Consider the following 11,082-nt stretch of genomic DNA (forward strand, 5'->3'; position numbering starts at 1 on the left):
GATGAACCTGAAAAATATATAATAATTAGTATCATTTCTTATTTATGTTGAATACATTATCGTTTGTTGAATAATCAAACATGTGTATCGATGGCCGCCTGAGTAGGCTCCTGAGGTGGGTCTGTAGCTGAATATGATGTAGTCTCCTAGACGAGATGCTATTCGAGGTCCAAATAAAAGTTTAAAAAAAATTAAGTTAATATTCACCTTATATTGAATAAAATTGATTTGAAGTAAAAAACTTACATGTGGCTCGATAGTCTCATCAGAAGACACCTCTGTCTCGGCAGGCTCATGAGTAGGCTCCTGAATGGGTCGCTCCTGTGGACCCACTGGCGCCGAATCCTAAAATATGAAAAACTACGAAATAATAAGGTAACATATATATTTAAAATAAGCATTTTAAATAATCAAATATGTATTTTAAATATTCACCTTATGAATAAAATTGATTTTAATAAAAAACTTACCTATGGCTCGACAGTCACATGGGAAGACACCGCTAGCTCGGCAGGCCCATGAGAAAACGCCTGAGTGGGTCGCTCTTGTGGATCAACTGGCGCCGAATCCTAAAATATGAAAAATTACGAAATAATAAGTAACATATATATTTAAAATAAGTAATTTAAATGATCAAATAAGTATTTTAAATACTAACCGGGATTAAAAAGTCTTTGAAGTCAAGAATCCTAGGTCCGTCTAAATTCCTCACAGGCCGCTTATTAGCTAATGAAGAGCGTAACGCCGCTCAATCGACGTCATCACGCTCCTTCATATACGCATTCTGGCTCGGCTGAGATGAAGACCCAAGTATCTCATCAAGTAGGAGCGTCGGCGTAAACGTAGGTGACTGTCCAGCTGAGCTGCCACTGGCCTGAAATGACTACGCATAGACTAGAACGGGAACATGTCACGACCCGACTAGGGGCCATGACGGGTACCTGGGGCTAACCACCGAGCACCACTCGTTCTATTGGTTATCATACTCATTGAGCGTACATTCATTGATATAATACTCAAATCATAGGAAAACCATTTTTCATTTGGGAGCATAATTACTTTTATATACATAAGCCCTTCGGCTATCAAAATAATACATAGATACAATAGTAACATCGTGAGACCACATTACCCACACATGCGTATCTACGAGTCTCTACTAGAGTACTAGACATATGGACGAGACAAGACCCCGTCGTTCCCAAAATACATATACATATGCATATATACACAAAAGAATAAACCAAATAGCACCTCCGGAGTAATGGCGTGCTCCTGTAAATCTGCTGATAACTTCTATGAGTCTGGATCACCTCCCTGTCTACCTGTGGGCATGAATACAACGTCCAAAGAAAATGGACGACAGTACGAATATTGTACTGAGTATGTAAGGCATGAATGAACTGAACATGATAGAGAAGTCATAAGTCAGAAGGTGAAGATAAACCCTGAGTAACTTTTAAGAGTGGATACATTTCTTACACATATATCATATATATAACCCATAGTACATGTATCATCATAGCGCATACATCATCGTATCATATAAATCATCATCGTTAACCCGCGTTCGGGTAACCATCATAAGCCGCCCACTAGTGGTGATCATGCCCGACCCTCTAGGATCGGTGTAAACGTAGCAGCCCGCCTTAGTGGTGACATGCCCGGCCATTTAGACACGGTGGAATCGTATGCAGCCCGCCTTCGCGGTGACATGCCCGACCAACTAGGCACGGTGGAATCATATCGTCACATAATTAACATAAACTCATCATTATCATACATATCGTAGGCATATCATGACCTTATCATAGCCTTTGCGTTATCATACGTTCATCATTAATCCTACATTAAAACTTGGAGATAACCGTGGCTATGTCGGGGTGACATGAGGTCGTGAACCCCCGACTACGTTATGGAATGATTATAATCGTCATGTCTCACCTTGAAGGGACTAGCATTTTAAGGTGAGTGTACACAAGGAAGATCATCAATGGAATTATACTTAGGATCATTAGCTTCATGGACATCTTATATTACTCTAGGATTCTTCATGGTTATATTCATCATCATCATTAACATGCTCATATCGTGTCTCCTTTCTTTATCATGTGCATAAGTGGCTTCTTATAGTCATGGACTCGTAAATTTACGTTATTTAGGAAGATTGTGGAAAAATTAGGAAGATTCATGCCTTAGAAGGAAAGGATTAGCCTTACATACCTCTTTCGTTTAGCTAGTCTATCGTTTGATCGTTCTTCTTCGTTGCTCGCGTTTCTACCTTCAAGAAAGTTCGTACTCATATTAGATAATCTTTAACATAAGCGTGTTTGAACTAAGCTAGAGAAATTTGAGCAACATCTCCTTTATTTATACTACTTTCTCCATATCATATATCAACTTCCAAACATCAATAATAACATTCATAATATCATCATCAATGACTTTAGTCAAATTCATCATTATACAATCCCCACAATTTCCTCTCAAGGTCATCCATAATCATAATACAACGTTACATTCATTCTCATCTAATGTTTCTCTCATACTCTTAACATTATTCATAACGTAATTACAATCACAACATATCAATATCCATGATTCATATCAATCTACTACTCACAATTGCCACTAATCTCATATGTTGTAACCTATTTTTTCCCTCTTCTTCCATAATCCAAGTGTTTCAACTTTTCAATACCTTAAACAACATGGAATAATCATAAAACTCACCTTTGAATGTGTTGGAACGGGTTTTGGTTGGCAATACTTCACTTGAAGAAAACCCAATCTTCAACTTCCAAGGGATTTCTTGACTCTAGCAACCCCAAAGAGCTTCCTTGCACTCTATTCACTTGAATTTATGGTATGAATGTTGACACCCAATTTTGTCCCGCCTCTCCTCCGAAATACCTATTTTTTGCGTTTCTAATATTTTTGGAAAAAATAAAATATATATATTATGTTTACTATAATTATTAGCCTCTTATCAATACCGCTATTGCATTATTCTATTAATTATTCTTATTACTATTACCGCATTTTATTATTATTATTAGTATTATTATTATTATTATTATTATTATTATCATTATTATTTATTACTATTATTATAATTCATAATTTTTTATCATTTCGGCATTTTACCAGCTTACGCGCACGCATCGCATTTATCTTTGTATAATTAAATAAAAAAAAAGTATTTATTTTACTGCGGATTTTCGAAGAAAATAATATATATTATTACACGGCTATTATAACACAATATGATCTTATTACCCGAGTCTAATAATCACACATTTTTTGGTATTAAGCAATATTTTGTCACCCTCGGTATATCATTAATTGAAATGGGTCTCTTTATCCAAATTTAGAAGCCAAACTATTTCTTGCACTCAGTCCGTATTTTGATTTATCGGATCCCAAATCAAATCCCAATCAACTCATAAATATTTCCTGACTAGCCCATATTTTGATCTCAATTTTTTGGAATAGTCCGTGTTTTAATTCGCTAGCTCATTCTTTTAATACCCGGTCCAAAATATTGACCTGGTCCATTTTATGGACCGGGTCCAGCCCATTTTCGTTCAGGATAAGGAAAACCCTTTAGGGTTTCCTTATCATTTTTCGCCCCTCCGCCGTCTCTCTCTTCCTCTCTCTCACTCTCTCTTCCGCCTCCCCACCTTCCCGTCGATTCTCTCCACCTACCCATCGTCACCTTCACATCTCCACCTCCCCATCGTCACCTTCACACCTCCATCTCCTCCATCACTCCGACGCCCCATACCCCACGTTACCTCACCTACACCCATACCTCCATCTTCACCACGTGATCCCCATCACCGACACCTCTGACACACCCCACGCCGCACCACACCTGTCTCCACCATCATCATCTCCACTCGCTTCTGACACCCCACCTTCTCCTGCTCCCCACGCACCTCTGTTTCCCCACTTATTTTGTCCCCCCGCTCCTCTCTTTCCTCCTTCAAGACAAAAACCATAAGAACCCGATAAATAGGGGTGGAGTGGGATGGAAAAGGAGGGGATTTTGAATTCAGGAAACCCCCCCTAAGAATTAAGCTCTCAGCCGCACAATAACCCTTTGAAAATTTGAGTCTTTTAGCCTAAAATTCCATAGAAACTGAAAGTATTCGTTTTGTTGCTAAACATACTCTAAGCCAAAATTTCGATTTTCATCAATCTCTCTTATTTCTGGGAACTGAATTTTGAAGTGTTCGAGGTCATATTGAACCCTCCGTCTCACTTCGCTGCACCCGAAGAAGGTAATTTTCCTCGTCTTAGTCTATATTTCCCTAGTTTTGTTGCGTTAGTGTTGTGGTTCTGTTTCCGCTTGATTTGGTTTGGTTCTGTTGTATTAAGTGTTGTAGCCCTTGTTTCTGCTTAATTAAAATCAGTAAGATTATGTGACTAGTGTTAAGAGTTTTTGTCGCTTTAAAGCTTTAGTTAGTAGAAGGACTAAGTTATCCTTATACCCTTTCAATGTAGATTTTGAGTAATGAGATGACATATATTTTCAAATAGTTAGCTTTTAGTTGAGTTATGGAAGTAAAAGGCTGGTCTTCGTTTTCTTTTTTAATGTGATCACAAATTTATGTGTTCAAAAGCGATTTCGTGAATCTGTTAGGATCTTTAGCTGTTAAGATGGTTAGTTCGAAGAGATGAATTTGTTGATTAAAGTTCGTTATTATTTTGGCATGATTTAGCCCAGATAATTAGTTTTCTTTTGAGCTTCAACATGTCTGCAAATATTAGAATCTGGTTATCCCTTCCCTCTATTTTAGTATTTGAATTAATAAATTAGATTTATTTAAGGGAAACGCCTACAATGGCCTTCTGTTTTGTGTGAGGTCAAGCGTATTATTATCTCTGATCATGAGTATTATTATCTCTTTGTAATTAGATTGAGCTATCTGTGTCGTTTATATGAATCGAATATCAGTTTATCAAATTACCTTCTTAAGTTTGCCTCTGTTTCTTTTAAAATATTTTGTTTTGGAGCAAACTGATCTTTTCAGAGTTCTTGGGCGAATACGGTAAACAATAGTCATTTTTAAATAAGAATTGATAAGGAGAGTCTAGATATTGTCATTAGCATTAAGGATTCGAATGTTGTTACAACGAAATGCTAGATTTTGGCTTCAACTAAGCTAAGTGTTTGTCGAGATAAAATGACAAAGTCCTAGAAACCATATGTGGTCATTATTTTGAGAATGAGAATAATGGGAACAAGCCCTCTCTGCATTCAATTAGCAGGTTTTAACTTGTACATGTTGCTTAAAAATGAGTAGTGTATTTATATGATTTCACCTCTGTATGTTTGACAAACTAGTTTTGGCAAGGCTATAAGCTCGAGAGGTCATTTTGAAACTTGCTTAAACACTTTGAAATTTTCCATAAACTCTTTTTCTTAAGAATGCATTCTTCTCTCCAATGCTTTATGCAATCAGTTAATCAGTTCTGTTTCCAGTCTTTTCCCCTTTTTTCTTTAAGATAAATTTGTTTACTTTCCTCAAGATGCATTTCTTTTAAAAGACATTTTGAATTCTCTTCAAAACTTAATATTAGGAATGAATTTTCAGTTTGCTATACTATTCTATTTAAGAAAGAAATGATGATCTAGTATGTATATCGGGATGATATTCGTTGAATGTTGTGTTCCCTTTTGGGGTGTCTTTTGTATGTCTTGAAATAATATCTTAAGTTGTCAACAAGTTGAAATTTGGCACTGATATGTCACCACCGATAGAGCACGATTAAATAATTCGCCTAAGTTCTGAATATGCGTTTGGTTGAAGTTCTAAGTTATCTAAGTTTTAAAGAATTGCTTAACCCAGCTGCCCTCTGTATGGTTTCCTCATGTTTGATTGTTATATTTCAAGTTTTCTTGTTCCTCTGTTAATTAAGTTCGGTATGATTAATGTGGACGCTTGGTGTCACTGCTTTCCCCTACTTAGAATTCCCTATTTCTAGGCAGTGTTTAAGCTCCTCATTTCGGATATCGTCGTTAGATGTATGACCATTAGTTGGTTGGTTTAATTTGTACCAGCAGATTTGGAAATAAATTTCAGTTCTGTAGGCATACCATGTTTTATGAATCTGTTAATTTTTACATGCTTAACCTCATTTGTTGATTATATATTAATTCCCTTTTCTTTTCATTTTTATGCATGACAATCGCATACGAGTCCGAGAAACTCGTTCCTCCTCCGCACTCGGTGTTTGGGCTAAAATCCCGACGCAATCTCTCTCCCGTGTCAACCCATCCACAGCAAAATAAAAGGAATTTCTAGGCTAAGCCCAATAGCAGCAGCAGATTTGCAGTGGCCAGTCAAAATGGACCAATCCATTTAATTTCCTGTTGCTGAGCCCATTCCCAATTGCAGTGTTTTTGTTTTAGAATGGGCTGAGCCCATTTAAATTACATCTACTCCTCTATTTTGCTGTTGTGCATTTAATTTGTATTGCATGACTAACTCTTTATTTTGATTTTATCTTCTTAATTTAGATGAACCTTAGATGAATTAGTAGGTTTAGTTTTAGTGATGGGCAGTTAGGAGGACTAATAATTAATTCCATAAATTATTCTCTTATTTTCATATTAAAACTATTTATAAGGCCTAGTATTTATTTTGAATAATTAATTCACAAAATGCCATGACTATATATTTTAAGTTAAAAGGAATTATATTTTATTCTTATTATCTAAACATTTCAAAACGTCATTAATATGTAAATATAAATTCAAGTATTGTTTTATAAATAACTTTTCAAGTTTGAATCAATCATATATATTTTAACCAAGCATAATTAAATAAAGTTTTAAAAAAAGATAACTCATCATCTTTTGCATTCCATTTATGAAACAAGTCTATGATTTTCTACGCCATTGCACTCATATGATATAATTCTAGGTTTAAATTGGTTAGTTCTTTTCTTAAAAGCTTCTATTTATGTATGAATCATTACATTTTGCAAGTCTCATTTTTACAATAAAATTATTATTTTAAGCTTAACAACATTTATAAGTTTTATTTTTTAAGTGGACTACTATGTATTTCTTCAAGTTGGTTTAAATAGCATCATTATGTTTTTCCTTTAAAACCTCAACAACATTTACAACCTATTTTCCTAAGATTTAGGCATTATATTTAATCTGAATTAATTAACCTATGTTTGGTCGGATAACCGTAAGTTAACGGATTCTAAAGGATGCCTAATCCCTTCCCTTTAGGATAATATAGAGCCCTTACCTAGAATCACATTGGTTAAGCAGACTACTAATTGAGGTTTAGTTTTAACTTTGCCTTAATTAATATTTAGGTGTCCTAATTCACCGTAAAATTAATTAGGTGGCGACTCCTTAAAATAAAATAAAATAGGAATCACCAATATGTCATACTCCTAATTTTGACTCCGGTTAAAATGGGGTGTGACAGCTTGGCGACTCTGCTGGGGACTTTAGGCTTTTAACCATAACAACTTAGGTTATTAAATAATTTGTTGGATGCTTTGTTTGTTCTGCTTTATCTTGCCTATATTGTTGCTTTCTATGCTTTTAAGTTTTTTTATTGTTCCATTCCTTATGTGCATTTTCTATGTAATATGTATATTACTGCTTTCCTTAAATTGGCATTCCGCTTATATTTCTTCCACTCCTGGAAAACTCACACATACTCACACACTTAAAACGGCTTCGCAGTTTGCGCCCGTGCACTACTAAATTTCCCTTTAGTTGGATTGGTCTTGTGGATTTAGTCGATCGGCGGTGCAGTCGACGGCCACAGACTTTCCACTTCCAAGTTGTCCGCTTGGGGAGCCTTGTGTCATAGGAAAACCATTCTTAGTCTACCTAGGGTAGAGCGAAACCAAAACCTTGTAAGGACATGCATCATTTTAAACCTAGGAAGCTTAATACCCTTGGTGTATTAAGTTCATTAGTCAACCTTACCAAATGTCGAAATGAGTCTATGACTCTAAGTGACACTACTCACTATCTATGTGCATTATTTGAAGGACAAATATGTGGAATATGTGGACCTAATACTCTATAGATAAATATTTCAAGGAAACTGACATTTTGTTGCAGGTTGCCGTGGAGCATTAATTAATGCCGGAGGTTGAAGACAACCAAAGGAAATTAGTGAAGTTGAAGTATTAGATATCTTAGGTTGATTTTGAGATGTATTATTGGCATGTAATAATTTTTATTCTTGCAAATTACTTTTAGGAGGAGTTGTGGAATAATACATAAAAGACATGTTTGTCCTTCAAATATTCGTTAGGCCTACCTCTGGCATAAAGAGGTCCCTTGCATTATAAAACGCGATGTATTATGTGCAATAATGTGTTTATATGCAATAATATGTCCTTACCGTATACTGACTCATTTTTTTTTCTTTTTCTTGTTTTATCTTTTTTCTTTTTAAAATTTATTTTTAAAATAAAAGGTTGACTTGTGCTAAAGGGGAACTGGGGGAGCATCCATATTTCACACGGTCTAGAGTCAAGAAATCAGACTCTGACTCATCACTAATCATCTGGTTAACTAAAAAGACTCGTTCTAAAATGGATCAAAGTTTGATCAATGCAACCACTTCATCTGAGCCATCTCTTAGTTTGCCGATCACGAGCGATCCCACATCTTCTAATCAACCAGAAACACATTTGGAGATCATTGCTCGTTTGGAGCGACGAGTTGCTGAATTAAGTCACATGGTACTTCACAACCGGTCATTTTCTCAAACGCCACCACATATGACTCCATCTCATGGGGTTCGTCAGACTTTGCCTATGCCACCTCCATTCCCAAATTTGGACGAATTTAACCAAGCAAATTATTTTACCACCTGTCAGCCGGTTCGTTCCGAACCCCTCACTCAAAATGCTCCCCTTTTATTTACAGCCACCTCTTCAAAAACTCAGTTCATACCGCCGGCACATGATGTTACCAATGCACATCAAGTTCCGCCAGTATATACTTATACCACAGCTCCACCCATGACACAGATTCAAGGGCAATGTCGCACAGATGTTGATCATTATGTCGAAGTTGAAAATGAAGCACGGTCAGTTAATGATGAAATGATAAATAGAAAGCTCAAAAGTTTGGAGGATGCCATGAGAAGTTTGCGTGGACTGGGTAGTAATCAAAGCGTGAGATATGAAGAATTATGTGCATTCCCCGAGGTAGAATTGCCACCAGGTTACAAGATTCCAAAATTTGAGAAGTTTGATGGGTCAGGAAATCCTTTCTTTCATTTGAAAGTCTATTGTGAAAAGTTGATTGGCGTAGGAAAGAATGAAGGGATAAGAGTCAAACTATTCAATCAAAGTTTGAGTGGGAAAGCCTTGGAGTGGTATTCCAAGCAAGATACAACCAAATGGCGTACTTGGGATGATTTGGCAAATGCTTTTGTGGATCACTACAAGTTTCATGTTGAGATCGCTCCTGACAGAATCTCAATTACAAAGTTGAAGAAGAAGTTCACCGAATCATTTCGAGAATATGCTATACGGTGGAGGGAAGAAGCATCTAGAGTACACCCACCCATGGAGGAGACAGAAATGGTTACTTTCTTCATTCAAGCACTAGAATCGGAATACTATGAACGTTTGGTGACAATGGGCGGAAAAACTTTTGCAGAGGTGATCAAAGCCGGGGACATGATCGAAGATGGCATTAAGACAGGGAGAATAACAAGTCTTGCGGCTTTACAGTCTACTAGTAGGGCTATACAAACTGGTACTCTCGGAAACGGAAAGAAAAAAGAAAAAGAAGCAGCATCGGTAATGGCTTTGGGAAACACATCATACCACCATCAACGACCCCCGCGATACCAGCCTAACGCTCACCACTCACAATATTTCCAATATTCTCCACATCCCTACGACCAAGCTTTGTCATCTTACCAACCTCAATCACCACAAATATCCTACCCTGTTTACAACACACAACCAGCATATCGAGCTGCACGACCACCAACATATCCAGCTCCACCATCACAAACTCATCATCCAAACAATGCATCCGCACCTCGCCCAAATAAACCGTTTCGCAATTTCACACCATTAGGAGAGCCACTGAGCGTTGTTTTTGAAAGGCTGCAAGCTTCAGGCTTAGTATATCCTGTGGAAGGTAGAATTCCAGATCCATTACCCAGAAGCTTTGATCCCACTAAAACATGTGCATATCATTCGGGGGTAAAAGGCCATTCCACTGATCGTTGTTACGCATTGAAGCATAAGGTTGAGGATCTTATTGAAGCAAAACAGATCACGGTCAAACCACCAACACCAAATGTGGTTAACAATCCACTCCCGACCCATGATGGGGCCACGATAAATATGATTGGAATAGATGAAAATGTTGACGACCCAGCCGAATTTATAGTGCCTGTGGATCGTGTGGAGGATCATGATTTTGTAGCCGTTGCTTCTCCGGCTGTAGTGATAAGGGGTTGTGTGCCTGTCGAGATATTAGGAGCTTCATCAATACCTGTGGAAGTAGTTCGAGCACCAAATCAGTTGCCAGTGCTCGATACAAAAGCCGTACCATGGAATTATCAACAAACTGTGATGGAGTGTCGAGGAAAGGACACGATCACTGACAAGGTTAAGACGTCAGGAATGACAAGGTCTGGGAGGTGCTATTCTCCAGAAGAACTAGTTAGATTGGGGCAACTTAAGGAAACCAACGTACCTCCCAAAAGGGTCGTGACTGAATTCGAAGCAGAAGAATTTCTGAGGAAAATTAAAGCTAGTGAGTACTCAGTTGTGGATCAGTTGAAAAAGACCAATGCCCAAATTCCTATTCTCTCTTTGCTTTTGAGTTCAGATATGCACAGGAATGCATTGTTGAAGATCTTGAATGAAGCGTATGTTCCAAGCGAAACAACTAGTGAGGCGTTAGCTGGGATGATTGAGCGCGTACTTGACAGCCATCGAATCAGCTTCGATAATGAAGAACTGCCGCCAGAAGGATGTATGCATAACAAAGCACTCTATATAACTGTCAAGTGTCGTAACATGTTTGTGGCTAAAGTATTGATTGATGGGGGT

The 11,082-nt window shown here is 37.3% G+C and overlaps 1 long non-coding RNA gene across 1 annotated transcript; it reads right to left on the reverse strand.

Moving 5' to 3' along the window:
* Positions 1-244: 244 nt before the first annotated feature.
* On the reverse strand, positions 245-2,859 carry LOC132611259 (uncharacterized). Its single transcript, XR_009571521.1, has 3 exons — positions 659-2,859; positions 471-569; positions 245-345 (listed from the first exon to the last, which is right to left on the reverse strand). It is a non-coding gene; the product is annotated as an uncharacterized LOC132611259 (long non-coding RNA).
* Positions 2,860-11,082: the final 8,223 nt, after the last annotated feature.

This window comes from Lycium barbarum, chromosome 9 (assembly GCF_019175385.1).
Source record: "Lycium barbarum isolate Lr01 chromosome 9, ASM1917538v2, whole genome shotgun sequence".
NCBI classification, from domain to species: Eukaryota; Viridiplantae; Streptophyta; class Magnoliopsida; order Solanales; family Solanaceae; genus Lycium; species Lycium barbarum.